At 40.7% G+C, this 20,743-nt stretch overlaps 2 long non-coding RNA genes across 3 annotated transcripts in view; one reads left to right on the plus strand and one right to left on the minus strand.

Moving 5' to 3' along the window:
- Window positions 1-20,743, plus strand: part of LOC135937056 (uncharacterized) — a 201,504-nt gene that overhangs the window by 167,659 nt on the left and 13,102 nt on the right. The window contains exon 6 of the long non-coding RNA XR_010574429.1: window positions 18,126-18,156. This is a non-coding gene — a long non-coding RNA (uncharacterized LOC135937056). The remainder of the gene's footprint in view (window positions 1-18,125; window positions 18,157-20,743) is intronic.
- The window catches only part of LOC135937059 (uncharacterized), a 96,260-nt gene that overhangs the window by 16,247 nt on the left and 59,270 nt on the right, over window positions 1-20,743 (minus strand). The window contains exon 1 of one of the 2 annotated variants that reach the window (XR_010574437.1): window positions 6,630-6,845. The exons of the other annotated variant lie outside the window; for it this stretch is intronic. This is a non-coding gene — a long non-coding RNA (uncharacterized LOC135937059). Of the gene's footprint in view, window positions 1-6,629; window positions 6,846-20,743 lie in introns of those variants that run through there. 2 annotated transcript variants of the gene reach the window in all.

Raw genomic sequence — 20,743 nt, forward strand, 5'->3', positions numbered from 1 at the left:
CGGTGCGAAGGCGGAGCGGCGCTCTGCTCTGCAGGAACACATTCCCAAATGGCTGTGTAGAGTGTGTATCCAAGAATATGAATGCGTGTAATTATAAGAAGAGCTGCTCGGCGCGGCGTCGGCAGCGTGCTATATAGGAGTTGCGATAATGAACAGCATAATTCACGCGGGTCACGCTCAACAGACCTGCGAACAAAACGGGAGAGCAAAAGCCTCGCTTATAAAGGCAAGTCGCTGCACCCTTTCGATCTGCACTTGCGGTCCAGGAAATTGCATCTTACACGGGCGAAATCTTCAAGTGGCGTTTGGAATTAGCTAATGGCGCATTTGAAAAGAAAAAGAGCCCCTCGAGGCAAATTGCCTTGGCAGCAAAGGGTGAAAGTTACTATTTTCTTGTGAAATTCAATTACATTCTTCAGCAGTAGCAGCAGCGCACTGCTGCACCCCCAGCTTGGTAAAAACGGTCGTTACAGCTTGTGAAATGGCAGATTATCGTTTAAAACCGGGACGCTCGTTTGCAACATTGAACAGTGCAATGCATTAAGTAACAAAAAAGGGTTCTGCAATCTAGATTTTTACTTGATGCATTTATCGATGAAGATGGCATATGATGTGGAAAATTGCTAAAAATAAAATTAATGAACAGTATTTTTACGCCTTTCAAATGCATATATTTGATATTTTTTCATACTGCGAGTAATTTTTGTGAGTGCTAGATATATATAGAAGAAAAATTATAAGAAGTCTATATTACAAAAATATTTAAAAAATTTTGGTTGGATTTGGTGTAGTTCTCCTCAAAAATTACTAATATCTTTGACAATGAGACCAAAACGTAATATTCTGCAGTAAAAATACTACTTTTTAATCACAAACACGTGCAAAACCATTTCTCTAGAAACTGTTTAAATAATCGGCTCAGAAACTGTTTAAAGCCTACTAATTTGCACAGAAAAATGGTCTAATAATAAATTTACTCTTTTCTTTTCCGAAACAGAGGCAAGTGGCCCTTCAGTGGGCTGGGTCCCTGTGCGGCCTGGTGCGCCCATGTTATCCGTTCGCGGTGTTATTGGGACCCGGGTTTCAGCATTCGTGCTAGTGCAGTGCGCGCCCTTCCCGGTCCTCGGACGGACAAGGATAAAAAGAGCAAAAAAAAAAAAAAAAAAAAAACCCTCTAAAATTTACAGCTCTACCATATCGAACAATGGTTAAAATTGGAATCAGTTGCTTCGAAAATGCTTAACAAATAGGATCAGGAGAGAAAAAAGGCAATCTTCTCATTCCAATTGATATGTATTATAATTCCAAAGTGGTCGTTAGATGACGCACAAAATTAAGACACGTCAGGAAGGAGGATGATTATAATTGTTTATAGCACGGCTTTCGTATATCAGTCGGCAACATCTGTGAAGTGCATCGGCTGAAAATACTATTTCATGGAAAACAGTGCTGGGGTGGCGGAAGAATAACGAGAGGCGGCATCAGAGCCATTAAAAATTAAACTCGCAGAGGAAAAATTACGCTCATCCAGCAGCAACTGCGGGGGCCACAATGGGGAATAAATTGGAATTGAGGGCTTAATCACTAGCAGCGGCACATTCGGATTCCTGCTGGGGCTTTGTTGTGTATTTTTCGGCCTAGACAACTTCATCATGCTGGAAATAACCATTAATTACCGCGCCAAGGCCTTTATCCCCGCCTACAACGTAACAACTGGTTCGTTAAAAAAGCGGCACTCGTTCATCAAGTCAGTGACATGATGAATGGCCCAATGGGAGGCGAGGGTCTCGTTTTCGGTGGGTCCCTTCCCGCTCCTTGTGTGCTGGAACTCCTCACTTCAGCCTCTCTGCATAATTGGAGAATATTGTTAGTTTGACTTGGAATTTAGTTATAAATATCTAATGTGTTCAGTCGATATAAATTTTCCATGAGTTGAGCATTGCAAATTATTTAAAAATATATTCACTCTTTCTAATTGTACGCAAAAAACAAAAATTGTTTGCTAGAAAAATTATTTAAACGTTTTTGGAGGCGTCAGACTAAATTGAATTCTTTTTGTTGCACAGAGAGATTGATTTCTAATTAATGGTTACTTTTAATTAGAGCAATGGCCAATTTTGTTGGTTAAAAGAAGCATTCAGGGTGAGTGTATGAAGATGTGGCTGCATTATGATCGTAATTTTTTAGTGCTCAACACTCAAGTTTAATTTTACTGCGCCTCGCATATAGACAGACTCCTTTCAGGCTTGTACTCGGCTCGACTCGTCGCTGAATTTGCATGGCGCTCCCATTTCGCGCTCTCTTTTTGAACTGCTCATTTGAGACTATAATTTCGTCGGCAGAATAAAGGGAAGCAAAATAAATAAATTAGGTTCTAAATTGTGATCCAAACAACGTCAAGTCCAAATAAAAATCATTTCAATTTTGTATTTCTATTTCGAGGCATTGACTTTTGAAAGCAACGCAAAACACCATTTTTGTTTTACGAAAACTGCAGTTTCGATAAATATTACCGGGGGTCGCAACAATGACTATCGGCTTGTTTATGCCCACTTTATTGTCGGTGAAAAGGAACGCTTTTCTTTTGGGGAAAGAGTTGAAAAGAAGTGCGTGTTTGGAAAGTCGGCGTTTTCTTTTTCGCTGAGCACACGACGCTTGTTATATGGGGTCACTATTATGTGTCGGGAAATAATCGTAAATCTACGCACAAAAGTTGTGCAAAGCAAAGCAACCCTCTCTGCAGGAATAATAAAATGTCCTCCTCCTCCTGCACGACTTCTTTTCCTCTCGGCTTTGCCTCGCTGAGCATGAAAAGAATTCTGCTCAACTCTCTGAATTCCATGAATTCTAAAGAAAAGAATAATAGTAAAAAGAAGCGGACGAGAGAGAGAGAGAGAGAGAGAGAGAGAGAGAGAGCCTTGGCGCGTGAAGGCGGCGGGTGAAGAAAAGAGACGCCTGGAATTTCTGATAATATGCAGACTGCACGACGAGCTTGTTGAGCGTGATGCATAACTTTGTCCACAACCAGCAAAGAGTCGCATGCTGTATAAGAAAAAATTAAATATTTTCTTTTCTAAAAAAAGAGAAAATGTAACACAAATTACTGCTACAAAATTTGTAATTCCTAGAAATATTATAATATTTGATGCATTGACTATGGCAAGAATGAGTAAACTAAATGAGTTTAATTAAATAACTCTGAATTTCAACGAGGAGGAATTCTGTTATTCAATTGCCACAAAGAATGACAATTTTGTTTTTCAAATTATATATCATGAAAAACATGTATTTTTTACCTATATCACTATAATTTATGTAAAAGGGCTCAGTAACTGGATTGATAAAAGTTACTGACCGATTTAATTTTTTTCCCTTGTATAAATATTTTATCTAAACAATTTCTATATAATCAGTTAAATTTATCTTTCTCCTATTAAATAATGTTCTAACATTTTCGCAAATATTCACAATGATTGAATTAGCTAGCGTGGTAACACGCAAAATCATTTATCCGTAGGCTGATGCAAATATTTATTATTCGCGAGTCATTTAAACTTGGGGTAAAAGAGGAATAAAGAAAAAAATAAATGGCCCATTCCCAAGATTGCCTGCGCGCACGTTATTTTTCCCTTTACGGCCTCGCAGAATCCCTTTTCCAATTTTCTTCTTCTTTCATACACGTGCGTCTAAGTTACGGCTTCTTTTTTCTTTCCCGGCCATTTCTCCCGTGCAGCCGTTTTGTTTTAATGCTTCACTGGCTGAGGAATGGGGCAATTTACCCGAGAAAGAACACCAACTTTCCCGAGCTACCGCTCTGCTACTGCTCCGCGTGTGTGTTTTTATCTGCTAAGTGCATCACAGGTGGTTTATTTCCAAACATCCATAGCACCAAACTTTGCAACAAAACTATCTTTTCAAGCAGTTGTCCTAAAAAGAAAATTTTAATAACTAAATACATGCATAATAAATAACAAGTTAATTGTTAAGCTTCTTTAAAAAAAATGCGAGAGTGGTTTTTGCAATATTTTTTGTGGGGCCAAATAATGCACATTAGGTATAACTCTAGGCAATGAAAGTGTGTAAAAAGAACCTCATACTGCGGTTTTATGGTTTGATATATTTTGACGCATGTGTGCGGCCGTCTAATATGTTCGCGTCAGCGTGTTTGCAAAATGACGGAAGAAAAGAGCCCAAAGGCGGGAAAGTGTAATTGAACTATATCCCTTAGGCATGCAAAAAGAAAAGAGGCGGTAGAGAACGAAAAGCGAAGGAGAGCAGATAGATATGTAGTTCAGCAGCAGCCTGGATCCATCTCACGCGGCCTCCCAGGGGAAATTTTTAATGGAAAATGGAAAAGTTTGTCAGAGAAAGAAGAGGCGGAAGAAAAGGGAGGCTGTGTTTAGATGGTTGGGGAGTTCGGTCTCAGAAAACTAAACTATCTACCTTTAGCCGAGCAGGAACACGCGTTTCGCATTGCAGAAGAAATTACAATAATAAATTTCTATTGGCAATCCGCGCTTAAATATTTACATGAAATGGCTATTTCGATCAATTCCATATTTCCTTTAATTCGTCTATATCTATTCAAGTTAAATTAAAGTTAGAATTGAAATTGATTCTAGGAGTTTTGTGTGTGAAATTTATATGGTTGTGAGATTTGAATTTTCCTGTGCGCAGCTTGCATTATTCTCTTGAAATATTTTAAAAATATATGTTATGCAAAAATAAAAAAATTATACTTTATTTGAATAATTTACGTGTCAAATTCAGTCTCCAGTCAACTAACTAATACAAAGTTATTGTAGGCAGAAGCAATTTTTAGCAAAACTGTTTCCTGGAAATTGTTTTAATTACCATTTATACAGATGTATATTGTATACCTGCGGTTAAAAGATTGAAATCAACTGATATGAACTCAAATCATGTACGTGATATTTTTATTTACTCAAAAACCAAACTCCAACGATTTTATTCTGTCTGTAGCTCAGTTTTGCTGTACGGGATCCAATTATACCATGCTTCGCCATTCATTGCATCAGTTTTTGCTTGTTAAGTGAGTTGTTTGGTGAAAATTAGGTTTTGCATGTCGAACAAGCGAGTTTGTGCGTACATCAAGTGTTTTTAGTGTTTGGATGGATGTTGATCTGCGACGACAACACGCAGTATAATGCGCATATAAAAATCATACACACACACACCCGCATCCCTCTCTGTGTCGGCGGGGTGCAAATCAATAGAAAGGGCCGGCCTGTGGAGTGGGCATGCGCGCCGCCATGCTCAAACGCCGCTCAGCAGCGGCAATTCCACCCCCTTCCCTAAAACATGCGCATTTTAGGGGCTGATGCACCATCAGCGAGCTCTAAAACGACCTCAGAGTACTCATTGTTGGTACTATAAAAACTATTGCGAGGGCAGTTGAGAAAGAGCAAAAAGGATTTCGAGTCTTTATAATGAAGACAGGTGGCCGGCTCAAAAGGATGAAATTCCATTTCGTGCCGTATCATTGCATCCTTAGCGCCAAATTAAGTGTCCGTGAATTTTATTTTTCAGCATGCATTAAAATGGGTGTAATAAAATTGAATTTTACACCGCTTTTATTGCGGCGTTATGAGCTCGTATTCATAAACTTCAATTTAAGTGCTGCATAAATCTCTATATTTGGGCAATCTGACCGGGTGTAACAAAAAGCAGCACTTGGGATTAACTTGTTACTCACACTAAGCACGCTAAACTCCTTGAGATGCTAAAAGAGCAGTAAAGATAATCGTTTAATAGGCTTGCTGACTTTTGATGATCCTAGTTTTCAATTACACTTCAGAATATTTGACATTTCTCCCTCAAAAGAATTTCCGGCTTTCATGTATGGCCGGCAATGCACTAAATGAATCACGAGTTTCAAACTTTCTGCTGTTTTTTTTTTTAATTTTTAAGGCCTTTGGGTGAAAAGTGATTGTTAAAAAATTTGAAACGTGGGCGCTGGTGGGTGCCGCGCGCCTGCTGTGGGAGAAGCGGCGGCTCATGATGGCCGCGAGCTGAAGCGCAATGGCCGTGAGCTGAGGCAGCGTGTTCCCCCTGCTCTCAACCAGTACTCGCTAAAAGCTATTTTTCCTTGGACGCATTCTTATCAAATTTCACTCAAAATCACGTATTCGATTAAAATAATGAACAGCATCTTTGATTCATTGCAATTTCAACAGCAATGGATCCATTTCCGAAATTACCTGGATCGCGTGTGTGTCTTCAGACCTAATTCAATTCCCCGAACGCAATAAGCGAGTGAAATAATAATAATAATGGCTCTCTGTTCGGCCACCAATGATATCAAAAGCTGCTTTCTGAAGCAGGTTCTTCACTTGATGGATCACTTCGGGCGGGACCAATGGGCTGCAAACAAAAAGCTAGCGTCCGTGCACGGGCCCCGAAAACACGCACGCCAAGGCTATCAGGCCGCGCTCTTCTGGCGGAGATTAATCAGAAGAAGCTCTCCACATCTCTCCGCGTCTGTCACCGCCAATTAAAATAAAATCAAGCCGCACTCCATCAGCAGCTCTCTCCATTTTTAGAAACTAATTAGCCCGAGTTTAAAATCGAATTATCGCAATTTACGAGCGCCGAAAGTTGTTACTAACCTGTCGGTCTGCGCGAATTTCCATTTCGCCTGCCCTTCGCACTCTAAGAAAAACTTCTCTCTCACCACGGAGCATTTTCGTGCATTTGTGCGCTTTTGGCGTTCTCAACATCCGGACTGAGGGCTCTGGTGCAAAGCAAGCACGCCGAGATTGGTCGTGATAACCGCCATAAGGCCTAATGTTAATGGGGCCTCGATGGCTCCGTCATCGTAAACTCACTTGACTGACACCCACAGCCGATTCCTCTCTTTTTTACTGTTGTCGCTCCGCTGTTGCTCTCGCTTTTCCTGCACAGGAAAAACATACACTCACACACCCAAGACCGGGTGCGTAAAACATTTGGAAGCCACAAACGCCACCAAAGCAGGCGGACTTATTTTGAACGATAGCCTCGTTGGATTTTACTATTCGCCGGCTGCGGTTGCGATAATGCAGGCCAAATTTCATTGCATCGCTTTTAAAGGGCGCTGGCCCGCGTGCGGTTTTGCGAAGCATGCACGAGTTTTCGCCACTGGCCATCAAGCAGGCTGTCCGGCTGGCCAGCCACCGCAGCAGCCGACTGCTTTTCAAATTATTGCCGACATGAAACAAAGTGGAAATTTGCTGGTGAACTCGTAAACCTTAGTCAGAGCCGCAACATACCGAATGGAACTGTGCTGCTGAAACTTTTATAAACCTCACCAAAAAATTTACTGCCCGCTCCTACAGTTTTATTTTCAGGTTTTAGACAGTTTATTTTATTCACTTCTATATGTACGTCTGCTATATTTTCAGACAATATTGACAGTTTTCTAGATTTCGTAAATTCTCATATCGGTTTGTATTGCTTGCCAAATCACTTCAGCATATAAAATGAAATGTAAAAGTGTAACTCGAATATATTCCGAGTATTTAAGTTTGTTGAATCTACCTTGACCTTTGTTAAATATTAATTGTATAATTGTCCAAAATTATAAAAAGTTATAACATTAAGAAAATAAAAAATGTTACTTCAAAAGGTAAACATGGCTTTATTCATAAAAAATACGCTTTAAGACGGAAAATATATCCCACAGCAAGCTTTTTGTTTATAAGCACTTGGCAACCATTTTCACAACCCTATACTAATTCACACGGGCTGCGGTGATTTGCTCGCGATTAGTCAAGCCCAAATTGATTCATTGAGAGGCGGTGGTGCCGCTGGCGGCTCTCTTTTTTGATTCCGCGCTGGTTTGCTTCCAACGCAATAAATAAGTCGTCAGCTAGGCTGCTTTTATTTGTTTTCATTTGGCGGATAAAAAGGAAGCGCGAGCGAGCGGTGTTGTCTTAGTTTCTTTTCTCTGCTCTTCGAATCTCATCCCAGAGAGAAAATCTTTTTTGGTAGCTGCGTGCATCTCATTTGTCACAGTGTTTAATTTAGCCGCGGCTGGAGCTTCTTTGAAGTGCTCTGCTTTCGATTCTCACTTTCATCGCCGTGAATGTCTCATCAGCTGCAGCCGCGATGAAAAACATTGTCGAAAAAACCACCGCTGCTGCGCGATCATTCACCGCCGAGTTTTTCCACGCAGGCAGCTGCCGGATATTTTATTTTCGGCTCCTTCGGCCCGCACCACATCATGAATTTGGCTTTCAACTGTGTGCGTACGTAATGCCACACCTCTCAGCTTCATTCACCACAACTATTTTCAATATACACCAGCAGGCGAAGGGGACAAACACACGCCAGCACGAGCTCCGGAACTGCCACTGCACCCTTTCAACTAACATTTTTAAAATACTTTCCTGTATCTCTATCGAGCGGAAGCACAATTTCTATTTGTTCGCCTTACACTCTCGATAGTTTAGTTTTCAGAATTGCGTGTTAGTGAATATAGTTTTGGTGAGGAAAAAACTTTTTTTCTTAATTTAAATCATCATGTAAGTTTTTATTTCGGAAGAAATGTCACACATAATTTTCTTGCACACGGCAAACAAAATGTGGAAAAGATGTTAACTGTCTCAGGCTGCCTGTTAAGAAAATTAAAAATAATATTAACAATTTGTTAACAATCCTTGTATGCTATTTGCAGACTTAAACAATATATGTACACATTTGACAGCCGTAAAATAAATTTTATAATGGATATTACATAAAAAATAAGTCCTATTACTAGCCATTTTTAATCGACCGTGTTGAAAGTATTTCTCTGTTTTGTTCTTTGCAAAAAAGGCGCAACTTAATAACATTTCAACATAATCATCATTTCTTTAAGAAAACAATTTTGAAACTGAGCTTCTCAAACTCACGTTCCAAAGTATTTTGGCGTTCCCTCTACCCTCAGAAAAACGACTCTTTTCTTGCCCATTGGATGGTACCGTTTCTCCCAACACAAATGCGTGTGTGTGCGTGTGCTGTTATGTATTAAACATGAATCCACCTTGGTGTGCGTGTGTGTGGGGGAGTCTGCCCGCTGTATATGGTCCCTGACTTATTGTAATGCAATGGGTCTTTGGAAATGAAGTTGTTCCATGCCATTGCGATGTTCATTTGAGATAAGGGCGCGCACAGATTTATCGGCCGGAACGGCCAGCAGCCAACAGAGAACAGGAAAACAAACAAAAAGATCCTACTGCTGCGCTTTTTTCAATGGAGAGAATGTCGCTGCCTGAAAGGGTGCAGGAGGCGCTTTCACCCCTTTGTGTGCCTCGACTGAAAGGCTCCGAGGAAGAAAGGAAAGAGCTGAAAAATTTCTTTTCGCCTCTTTTCATTTTTCCTCGGTTCCCGAAACAACACATAAATGGCGTCTTTTATTAAATTCACTCCCCTATTTTTATTAAGGAGAAAACATTGCCCGCTGCTGGCTGCACTGCGTTTGCGTCTGACTCTTTTTATAATATCAGCACGTCTTCAGGAATTATTAAAACATCCCCTCTGAGACAACAGCACGTTTTCCTCAAATTAAACTGGAGATGAAATACTGCCGCGGGATGCCGTGCAAGCATTAACATGCTAAAAGAAACATGAAAATACAAATTTATTTAGAGGAAATTTTGTCGCAGCAGAGAGAAAAAGGATAGAGAAATTTTACTTCACATGATTTTGAAAACTACTAAATTGATTTCTTCTTTTTTTTCGTTAGAACGCTCATCTCGCCTCTGCAAATTTAACAAAGTGCAAAGTGGCGTCGGCGTCGTATAAAAAATGCAAATTCGCTACAATTGAAAAAAAGTTATTTACAGCACAGAGAATGGTGATCCCCTCAGTGCTTTTAAGTGCCCTGCTCACTCGCGGAGCAAATATTCGATGCAAAGTATGCAAAAAGGGAGAGTCGAGATGGAAAAGTTGGCCTGCTCAAGAAGCAGAAGAAGAGATAAAAGGAAATAAAGGCCGAGGGAGGAGCTGCGAGAGTTATTGTAATAGTTATGGAGAAGAATAACTCCTGCTCTGCGAAAGCCATTTGCATCTCTTTTCCTTTCGGAAAATGGGGAAAGAGCCTTTGGGATATGTATTTATTGTCCCCATACATACATATATATACAGGCACGCCTGAGACACTGCATTAAAAATGGGGTCACCAATAATATTTTATCCCCTTTTCAGATGGAAACTGCAGCTCTGCGGTTTCTAGAAGGATCACAATTGGAAAAGAAAACTTTTATCTTTTCTGGCTGGAATGTTTTCCGTCGAATGCGTTGCAGAAATTACTGTCACGTAGCGGAATTGACACCAGCATCTTTGAAATTTATTACAATCGATGCCCCAAGATAAACCATTCGTGCTAATTTTCATATTTTTTTTTCACGGCAAATTACAGTGAGTTCCAGAATTTACGACGCAATTTCGAATGTACAAGTGGCTTTATATATAGCTCACACATCTTAATTTGGCTAGCAGCCACTTATTTTTAGGCGGGTTGGAAATCTGCGCGGAAATCGGCAGTGATAAAATCATAGCGGCATGGCAGGGTGCTGCTGCTGCTGCCTGTTTCGGTGCTGGCTAAAATGATCAAATATTTAAATAAGCAGGCAGCCCCGCAAATGGGCTTCAACCCCGCAATCCAACGGCACAAGGAGCGGCGCGAGCCGCCGAAAAAGCTGGTGGGTGCTCTCCAGTCAGTCAGTTTTTATTTTCGCATTGGTCTAAAACTGTGTTTTTACGGCCACTTTGACGACTTGGCATACACAGAGAGCTGCGGCCCATAACAAACGCACTTATCCTTAACTGTATTGCCACTTTACTTCTAGTCTTATGATGTCATTCAATAAACCAAATCACCCATCAAAAGCCACTGTACAACTACCTCGCCGCTTCTCTCACTCTCCAAACATTTCATAAACAGGTGGTTTATTTTACACACTCACATACCACATACATACATTTTCATATATAAAATTATCATCGTCTCTGCCATGAAAGTGAATTTTACGGCCATCAAATTGTTTCCAATTGCTCGCAGCCGCTGCGAGTGAAAAGAGAACTCAACCACGCGGGCTATCTTGCAAACATCGCTTTTCGTCAATGCTTTCCTTAATTGCTGAGAAAATATTTTCATTACCAATGAAAAATTATTTATGGATATATGGCTTTATATAAATTTCCGCTGGAGAAAAATTAACCTGCTTTTAGGGAAATACTATACGCATCCTGGTTAAAAATTTTGACCCTATAAAAGCAGACCTGTATAAGCATTCGTGTATGATATGTTTATTTAATTTATTGACCGCAAATGGTGACTATGGTGACGAAAGTGCTATTCTCGTGGTAATCATAATAATTGAAGTTGAAATCAGAAAATGTGTCGGGTAATTCAGCACAGAAAAGCTTAGAAAATGTATATAATATGGCATTATTGGTCCTTCAAGGCTGCATCAGCAGTGTGGCACGTTGACTTTTGTCACGTCTACCCCTATGCGCTCACGTACCCTGTTATGCAATCAATAGGGGCCATAAATCAATAGATATCGCACTCAGTTTTTTATTCAAAAGGTAGAGAGCAATAAATACGTCATGGAAATAATACCTCCAGGATAGATTTTGTCACCTGGAGCAGACATTCCTTGAGATTCCTGAGCAGTAAGGAAAAATATTTTTCTAGAAACCGCCCATCGGAGAAAATCGGGCTTGACTCGAGTGAGTTCTCCACTGTCGCTGGTGCAGCAGGTGAATCGAACTCTCAGTTCTCGATGCGTGCAATAGATGTCCACCGACTAGCTCTGGCGCTGGCTTTTCAACAGGCACCGAGCCAAATACCGTCTCGAGTGTGCTGCTGCTTTTGCCTTTTGAAATTCTTCAGCAGGCCACTTGAACGGTCGAGAAAATTAATTCAGACGCGCAAACTGGCCGGATTAGCATTTTTATCAAAAGAGCGAGCTGGCTTAATTTTCATGTAGACTCTGTTTTCATGAAGGAATTCGCTAGGGAGCGTGCGGTTGGTTTATTCTGAATTTCATACAAGTAAAAACGTTGGCTGATTACTGAAACAGATAAATATAATTTCTGCATTTAACCCAATGGAGACACGAAAAATAACTTGTTTTTATCTTGGCTGCTATGCAAACGGGAAATTAACTCACGCGAGAGTTTTCGACTTTTATCGCACATTTTTCGACTTTGTGCAACTGGAAGCGTTTTGCATGAAATGAGTTTGTACTTTGCTAGGAATATAATTCGCCTTGAGAGTCGATAGCATCTTTAGTTTCATTTCAAATTGAAATTAAGTCTGGCAGCAGATTGACGCGGCCTGATAAAAGGACTAATTAAAATTGTCAAAATATGCCAAAGCCAAAATAAATCATTTTCAGTAAAAGCGCTGCACGTGAATGTTCTGAGCAGGGAAAGCAATTAAGATGGATATCAGCCACAAAAATGACGGATGGCTTGTTCAAATTTCGCTCTAATGAGCCATTCCTCTTTCATAGTGCTATAAAAGCGACAAGTGCGTGTGGTGTGAAAACGTTTTCTGCTCAGGAATTCCCACGACTCTCTCTTAATTTTTAATTGAAATCCGCACACCGCCTGCGGTGACGCTCATCTTCAGTATAATCGTTCTAACCTATCAAGCGTAATTACTAATCCCAAGCAAACACAATTTTGCGCGCCAATTAAAATTTAAGAGTGCTGAAAGTGAATTTGGGTGTAATTTGGCCGCGACGCTGTCCATATCTTGAATTACGATCGCTTTTCACGGCCATGTTATTTCCACCAGCAGACCCGCGGTGTTGCAGCTTTTTTTTAGCTTGGTGATGCGTGGTTGGAAATTCTTTTTGTACCAAAAGAGCTGCTGGCGGGGCTTGGCTAAAAACAGGTTTTCCATCTCGCGTCGACTGGACAAGAGTTGCCTGAGAAGGCCGCTTATTTATCACCCAAGCAGCACTCGTGTAATCTATTGCTTATTCATTCCGTTTTGAAGAAATAAAAATTTCTTGCAGACGCGTCACTCGCTGCTGCCGCGTGGAATAATCATCTCTCTCGAAAAGCAATTTGGTTTTTGAAAAGCAGTCCCACGTATGCCATTTTAAGAGCTGCGCGTGCATTATTATTCAAATATAACTTCCTATACCTCCATGCGGCATAATGCGGTAATGACTTCATTATACTCGTTGAGTGCATAATATTAACATGGATTAATAATTTTGATATTTTAATTCTTTATTGCTGTCGTCAAAATAAACTAGTGTAATTTAAAATTTTAATTCAAGGATGACTCTGCAAATTTATAACAATAGCAGGACAATATTATTGTTTCATTTCATTATTTTATTTACGTGCAAAGCTGCGTATAAAACCGATAAACTCATAGATTAAAAAATCAATTCAATAGTTTTTTTTCGATTTTTGAAGATCGTGAAAAATTCAAACACGATTCAAAGTAAAAATATTGGAAGATCCGTTCTTGAAAGTGTAATCACAACAGAAAAATATTTTAAAATATATATTATATTGTGAATTTAATTTACACGATCGATGTCCCCAATGTTGCTGTCTAGTTAAAAGTAAAAAGCTTGCTGCTCTCACAGTCAAATTTAATTAGGTCCGAAACGCAATTATAAGCGGACATGCGTCTGTTGAGCTCGTTTGGACGTGAGCGGAGACACAATCAAAAAGTAGATTAGGTCCGAAATATTTTATGTGCTGCGCGCAAACGTCGCGCAGCAGCCATGCCCGCTCGCTTTTGATTCAATTAAAATTTGACTTTTAATTACACGCACGGACGCCATGATGCAGAAATGAAAGAGCTGCTGCTGCGCTGCTGATGTACCAAATAATCCAAGAGTGTCCGCCGTGTCCACCCATTCCATAAAACTAAAAGGCACGGCGCCGTTTTTAATTTCCCTCGGCGCTGAATTTACGAGCTGGTTAACTGGTTTTAAGCGCATGAAGAATGACCAGGGATTAAATGAGATTAGAATTTATTAACAGCTCCGGTGGAAATAAATAGACACGCGGGCGCTGCATGTATAGCCACAGCGCCGTGCGGCTTCTCTGGGGTGCTAAATGAAGAATAAATAAATATTTGAAAACGACCAGACGGATGCACATGGGGCCGAATTTAGACTGCGGCGCGCGCCATGCTCTCATACACGCGCGTTTTTCATTCAAATTTCCTTTATTGCACTTGCTTATTGAATTGGAAATTGAAGTGTAGAGAGGGGGAGGGTGGAGGCGGAAAAACACTTGCTGCTGATTTATGGCAAATTCGAATTTAATATTCCGGAAAAAGGATGCATGCGCTGATTTATGCAATTGCACAATAGTCCCTCTTGATGCTGCGTGGAGCTTTCAGCAAATCCCTGGCCGATTTATGTGCAACAATGGCCGCGAGAGATTCGTTTCCTGATCGCGCAAAACTCCATTTGTGTATTCCGATCAAGTTCATCCCAGCTGCAGCTTTTTCAATGTCAAAGCTGCATTTTTAAACCTCATTAACATAGGAATTTGCATTTACAGCGTGACAGGGATACATCAGTTTTTTACTGGCAAAAGCGGGTTTAGGTGCTCCATAATTCATACTTGGGATTTGACGGGAGCGCTCGTGAATTTACATATTTTACTGGTGGGGCGGTGAGTTTTGAAGCAACTAGTTTTGCCCCAGGGCAGAAGCGTCCATGGCAAATTTTATTTCGCTTTATTTCCTAATCTGGCTGAAGTGGAACAAAAATTTGCATGCTGGTTATAAATTGTACAGTTAGACAGGTGTTTTGTTCTAGAAAGATGGAATCTTTTACCACCAAAATATCAACCACAAAAAATATGAAATATCTAAGATTTTCATCAACGAAAATTATGGCAAAATAAAATTCGTCACGTGCGTCTCATAATTTTAAAAGATGTTAAATTTCCACTCAATTTTTATTTTATTTATTGAGTTACATCAACGCTATATTATGCCCTTGTTTGAGTGTTTTCAATAATTTCTCCTCTCTCACCGTAACGAGGAAAGTGAATATTACTCTTCTGAGAAAATAAATTCCTCGCAGACGAAAACAGCCATTTCTCACAATCTGCAAGGAGCTAGCGAAGCAGTTTGAGTCAGAAGAGAGCCAAGTGCCCCTTTTGCGCAACATTTTATCTCGTGTGTGATGTGTACCGCGCGCATTCCTGGCCCCGCAGTTCCCAAATAAAAGAATTTCCAACTCGGCGTTTTTATTTTTCTTTGTCTGGCGAGCGAGATTAGCTGCTGCTCTCTCGCGCACGCACACAGTTCCTTCCATTTCCACCTCATTACTCTGCGTATTTTTTCCTGGCCGGCAATGATTTGCTCCTTTTCCTGCTTTCCAGACGCCCCTGCTTTTTATTTCTCTCTGCAGCTCGAGCTGAGCGAGCGAGCACTTTAATGTTGGCCTTTGTGTGGATTGCGATGCTTTTGCTTGTCTTCGCCGGCGCCCAAATGTCTCATTGCGAGAATATTTCACCGAGATAATGGCCAACGGTATAAATATAGCCCTATTTGTAATAACCGAGATGGAACAAAGAAGAGAGCGGTGTGTGCTCCTTTCCACTCGGCGCTGGCTCGAATGTTATTATTGAACCAACTTGGCCCGTAACTTATCCTTTCTCAGGGGATATTGCCGCTGCTGGCCAAAAGGAACACACATTCACTTATCTGCGCCAATTCTATTTTGTTTGCCCGCCGATAAACAAGGGAGAAAATCGTGGGCCTGAGTGCGGCGAGAAAACAAGTGAGGAACGGTACCGTTGCAGGCAGACGCTTCAATTTCAGTGAAATATTCAAAACTAAAATTTGACGTCTGTTGATGGCTTATCATTTTATAATTAATTTTTTACCAAACACTATATATTTTCGTTCGTTGAATAAAATTGAATATTAAAGAAAGCAAAATCAAAAATATAATTTAATACCAAAGATTTGCTAAAGTTGTAAGGGATAGAAAAAATGGTGCACTCGAATTAATTGAATGCCATCATTTTATTAAGAAGCTGCCTCACACAATATTACTCTTGAGACCCACTTTTGCTCCAGTCAGGGAAACTTTGGCGAGCTCGACGGTTGCTGTTGTTAGGGATTTGGCGCAGAACCGGCGTGGTTTTGCCCTCAGATAGATAAATTGGCGGCAGAGAGCGGCGGTTCATAATTTTGGAAGGGCTGATGGTGTCACACGCAGGGCTGTAAGTCACCAGAGCTGGAGAACACGCACCAAAAAACATTAACTTCTTGCCAGGGCTTAATTCACTGCTGGAGAGTGCGCAAGAAATATGTGGGTGCTGTTGCAGTTCTATTTATGACCGTATGAATTATCGTTCGCGCGCGAGGCCTAAGGGCAACCGCAGCACAGACTCCGGATCGAGAAACAGGAATCGAGCTCAAGCAGTAATAATATCTCATGTTCCTAGAAGCTTGGTCGCGATTTTTCATCTGTTGAACTGAGTATTATTGGAAAGGAATGTTTTCTTTTGAATTCTCCTTGATTCTCATCATCGTTTAATGACCTGAAAAAATGGGAAGTTGGCATTCCTTGCTAAACCTCACTGGTCTGTTTGCGAAATGATATCGCGGGAAACCAGTGAAAATAGCAAATAGCATATTAATTGTAATTTATTAAGTGAGAGGCGTTAAATTACTGCTCAGAGCGGCCTATAAACTTGCAAGCGCAGCAGTAGCCAAACGATTTTATTCTGTTTTCTGTGAAATTATGAGACAACCTCCAAGGATTTTTACGATTCCTATACAAAAGGAGGATGGGATTCCAGAAGTAGCGTCAGCAGTAGTTTAATTTTATATCCACATAAATCATTCAATTGCGCAATTAGCTCCTACTGTGTGCAACGATATAAACAAACATATATCACTCAAAATCCATATTTATTGGGTTTCCACACTTTTATACATCTGATTATACCTTTGGTATAGATTTCAAAATTCAATCCACGACGCAGCATGAATTGCAACAGAGTGTATATATACGCTCTCGAAATAAATGGCAGGCGAGGAAATACCTGTTTCACCCGGGAATTTATCAACTGCAATTTCGTGGATGTATTTACTGTCTTAATTGCTCTCTCAAAATATTTGTTGGTCCGACTGCTCCAATTTTGAGCAGAATAAAAATTCCTTCTCCCTTCGCAGCAATTCCAGACATCCACCGTGCGTTCTTTTTACGTTTAAGAGCAACGATTTTGCTCCTCGACAGCAAGTGGAATGCACTCCTATGTAGAAGTAAATCACCTCAAATTACTTTTACCGCTGCAAATTCCACACCGGACTAAAGAAGAGAAACTTTTCTGGGGCCAAAATCTTCGGACAACATTTTGAATTTGAACTGAAAATAGTTTATGATATTTCCCGTCTGTCATTCTGTTAGAGAGGAAATGCGCGCATCCCGCGTGGGTTCAGGGGCATCAACGGACTTGACCCCCACACATCTAGCTCAGCCTCTTAATTACCCAAATAGAAATGGCTCTTGTTTTCAATTCATAATTCTAGCTGGAACGGCTTTTTCTAATTTATTACGCAAAACACGCCGAGCCACAATTAGTGGGAATCAAAATTTATGGATCCTTTTAAAGGCCCATTATCGTCACATGCGTGAAGAAAGCGCCGGGAATCAAGTGCACAGCATGAGCTAACTATGATGTTCTTTATCTGCTTGAAAATTTTTTGTCGATTCGGTGGAAAACGTGTTGAAATAAATTAATCTAAAATATTTTTCATTTTTAAAGATAAAAATATCAGTAGTTTAATGGATGGTGGACTCACCTAATCCATCACGCCTTAATAGCCACTCTCGTTAGTTGTTCTTTAGCGGGCATAAATATTTTTAAATTTGATTTTCCATGAGCTACATTCCACAGTTAGAATTTTAATCTCTTTGAATTTCTTTCAATATTTTGGATGAGAGATGATAGATTTGATCGAATTAAATAATAATCATTGGCAGATTGATAGGGTCCTTAAAAACAGTTAATTCATTTGGTTACTTAATGTAATGAAATTTTTAATTTCTTCGTATTTTTTTTTTTGTAAATCAAACCTTGTATTATGCCTTAAAATTACTCACATTGAAATTTTTATGTTTCAGGTTCCACCTGCTAAAGCACCCTAAAGAGAAGGTAAGGCTTATTCTTAAATGATTTATGTGTTGGTGGCAAGTTTGAATAATCGTCGAACTGGTTCCTTAATCTAAACAAACACACAGCTTAGTTTTTTAACCGTACATTTGCCGCAACGAGCCGGTAGTTTTCCCGAATTAAAACGCTCCTTATTTTGCCATCGAATAACCTGCAGAGTGTGAGGCGAGCGCCAACACACCAGCTCATCGCATAATTTGCGCCGTTAGAGGCCCCAGAGGAAAACTCCATGCAGAGATTCGAGTTTCGCGTGTTGCAGCGAGCTATAGAGCACTTTGGACTAAACATCCGCAGCATGCACCGCACTCAGCTCCAGCACCACCACCCTTTGATCCATTGGGGATGTTTGCTTGCGCATGCAGAGAATGGGCGCCGTGATGAGCCCGGCACGTGCCCCCTTTTGTGTCATTTTCCGGGCTGTTGGACACGCCAGGGTCGCCCTCCAATGCACAGGCCGCCATTAGACAAATGCATCACAATTAAGTGGATATATGTATGTGCTATAGGTGCCCACGCCGCTGCGACCAATGGTCCGGAACGCTGCTTCACAGCACGGTTTGCCGCTGAAAAATGGACTCCTGCCGGCCGCATGCGAAAAAAAAATAATGAAGACCCCGGGGGCGAGCTGAACAAGCTCGTAAATTTCCGTCCGGTGCTGATAATTTCACCCAAAATCCACTCGGAATGCTGTGATTTATAGAGCCACGTCCGCAATCAATTCTGTATTCAGAGTTTTGCGTGCGGCGGAAAGAATATGGCTGCCGGTCTATTCATTTTTCCTCTCAGTAATGTGGGAAACCAACAAAATGGAAAGCAAAATTTATTTCGTAGAACTTTATGCTGATTTCATCGTCTATATGAAGGGGGTTCAAGCACTGATTTTTTTTCGTTTTAATTGATTATTTTAATTTTATTTGCAAATATTTAATTGTTTCATTTTGTTAATTACAAATGTTGGTTCTTCAATTTGTATCACTCTCAAAAATAAACACAGTAATAATTAGTATTAAATATATTTTGACACGTTCAACTCCCTCCTGACTCTGAAATCGCTTATAAAAACAAACTTAAAACCCGTGAATTCATGCTGATTAAAAGCACACACAATAATTTTCAGCGGAGCAAATTAATGCCACGTTCAGAAGCACACAGGATCCAATCAGACAAATAAATTCACGCGCAGGCAACCTTTATGGCACGGCTCATGCGAGTGTATGTGTACAGATTTGGTGAATTTATTTTTTAATCTGGTGGGCACGGCGGACGCCACACGGCGTTTTCCGCGCAATTAACAGTCCAAGAGTACGCCGAGTATTAACCAGCAGCATATAAAAGAGCGGCGCGGCGCGATAATTTTATCTGATGTAGACTGCAGCACTACTAACGATGAGATACGGCCAGCCATGATTCTGCACATTCGCAGGGATTAGCCCGAGATATTTATTGATTGGCCGTGCATGCCATGCAGCCAGGCTTTGTCCGGCAGCTCTACCAGAGTATAATCGAGTGAGTGTTGCTACCCACAGCAGCATCCAAGTCACGTTTCAACTTTGACCTCGCAAGGTCTGCCAGGCCACCAATTAATTGGCGCACCAATGCCCTCAAGCGATTGAACACCGCAGATGTACCTCGGTTTTCCCTCTCAAATCTGATATTAAAGCTTCTTGCAGCCTTACATCAAGCGGGTTTCTGCTTTGTATATTTCACGATTCCAAATCGCCCATGGATATACAGCACTCAAATTTCGAGGTTTATTTTATAAATTAAACTTCTCAAAGTGATTGATTGCTGAGGTCAAGGTACTGGAAAGCTCGAGCTATTATTATTGTTCAAACTAATTTACTTTTGTTAATAATATTCATGAGCGTAAAATAATGGTGCAAAATAAACTATGTGTTTTATACCAGTTCACTATTACCACACATTAATTTTTTTAATGAATTTATTTCATCACGATCATATGTATTTCCTAACTCGGTGGAACGATCGGGACTCAAATTAAAATTGTTGTGCGCTGCTAATGGTCCATCCATCAAACGCACAACGCCATTACTTGGAGGTTTCTGGTTAAAAAGAACTGTTTCGAACCTTCTGACTCGACTCGACTCTTTCCGTGCAATCGCTAATTGGACCAGCCCCGGCTGAAAAACGACTAGTCTGCCGCTCATATTTTCTCAATTCACTCACTCACTCACTCACTTAGTGGTCTGCTGTAACGAGTGTTTTGTGTTCGCCACGTGATTCTGCAGGAACCTGGTGCGCCCAACATGGCGTTCTCGAGCCCGCCCGCCGAGAGCCTGTCGATTAATGATTTCACTCCCGCGATTCCCACTTGACATGTATATGTATACGCAAAGCAAGCAAATCGAGGCAAATTCACATATCGCATCCCCGACCGTGCGGCTACAGCCATTAAAATTTATCCTCGGCTTGGGAAGTGTTAGCTTTTGCTGTTTCGCGCGAAACACGCGGCATTAATTAAGCAATTTTTTCCTTTGTTCGGCGGCGATTAAATAAATAACGATAAATAAACAGCCAGCTAGCTGCCTGCGTGAGTGTGAGTGGCCGG

Source organism: Cloeon dipterum, chromosome 2 (assembly GCF_949628265.1).
Source record: "Cloeon dipterum chromosome 2, ieCloDipt1.1, whole genome shotgun sequence".
NCBI lineage: Eukaryota > Metazoa > Arthropoda > Insecta > Ephemeroptera > Baetidae > Cloeon > Cloeon dipterum.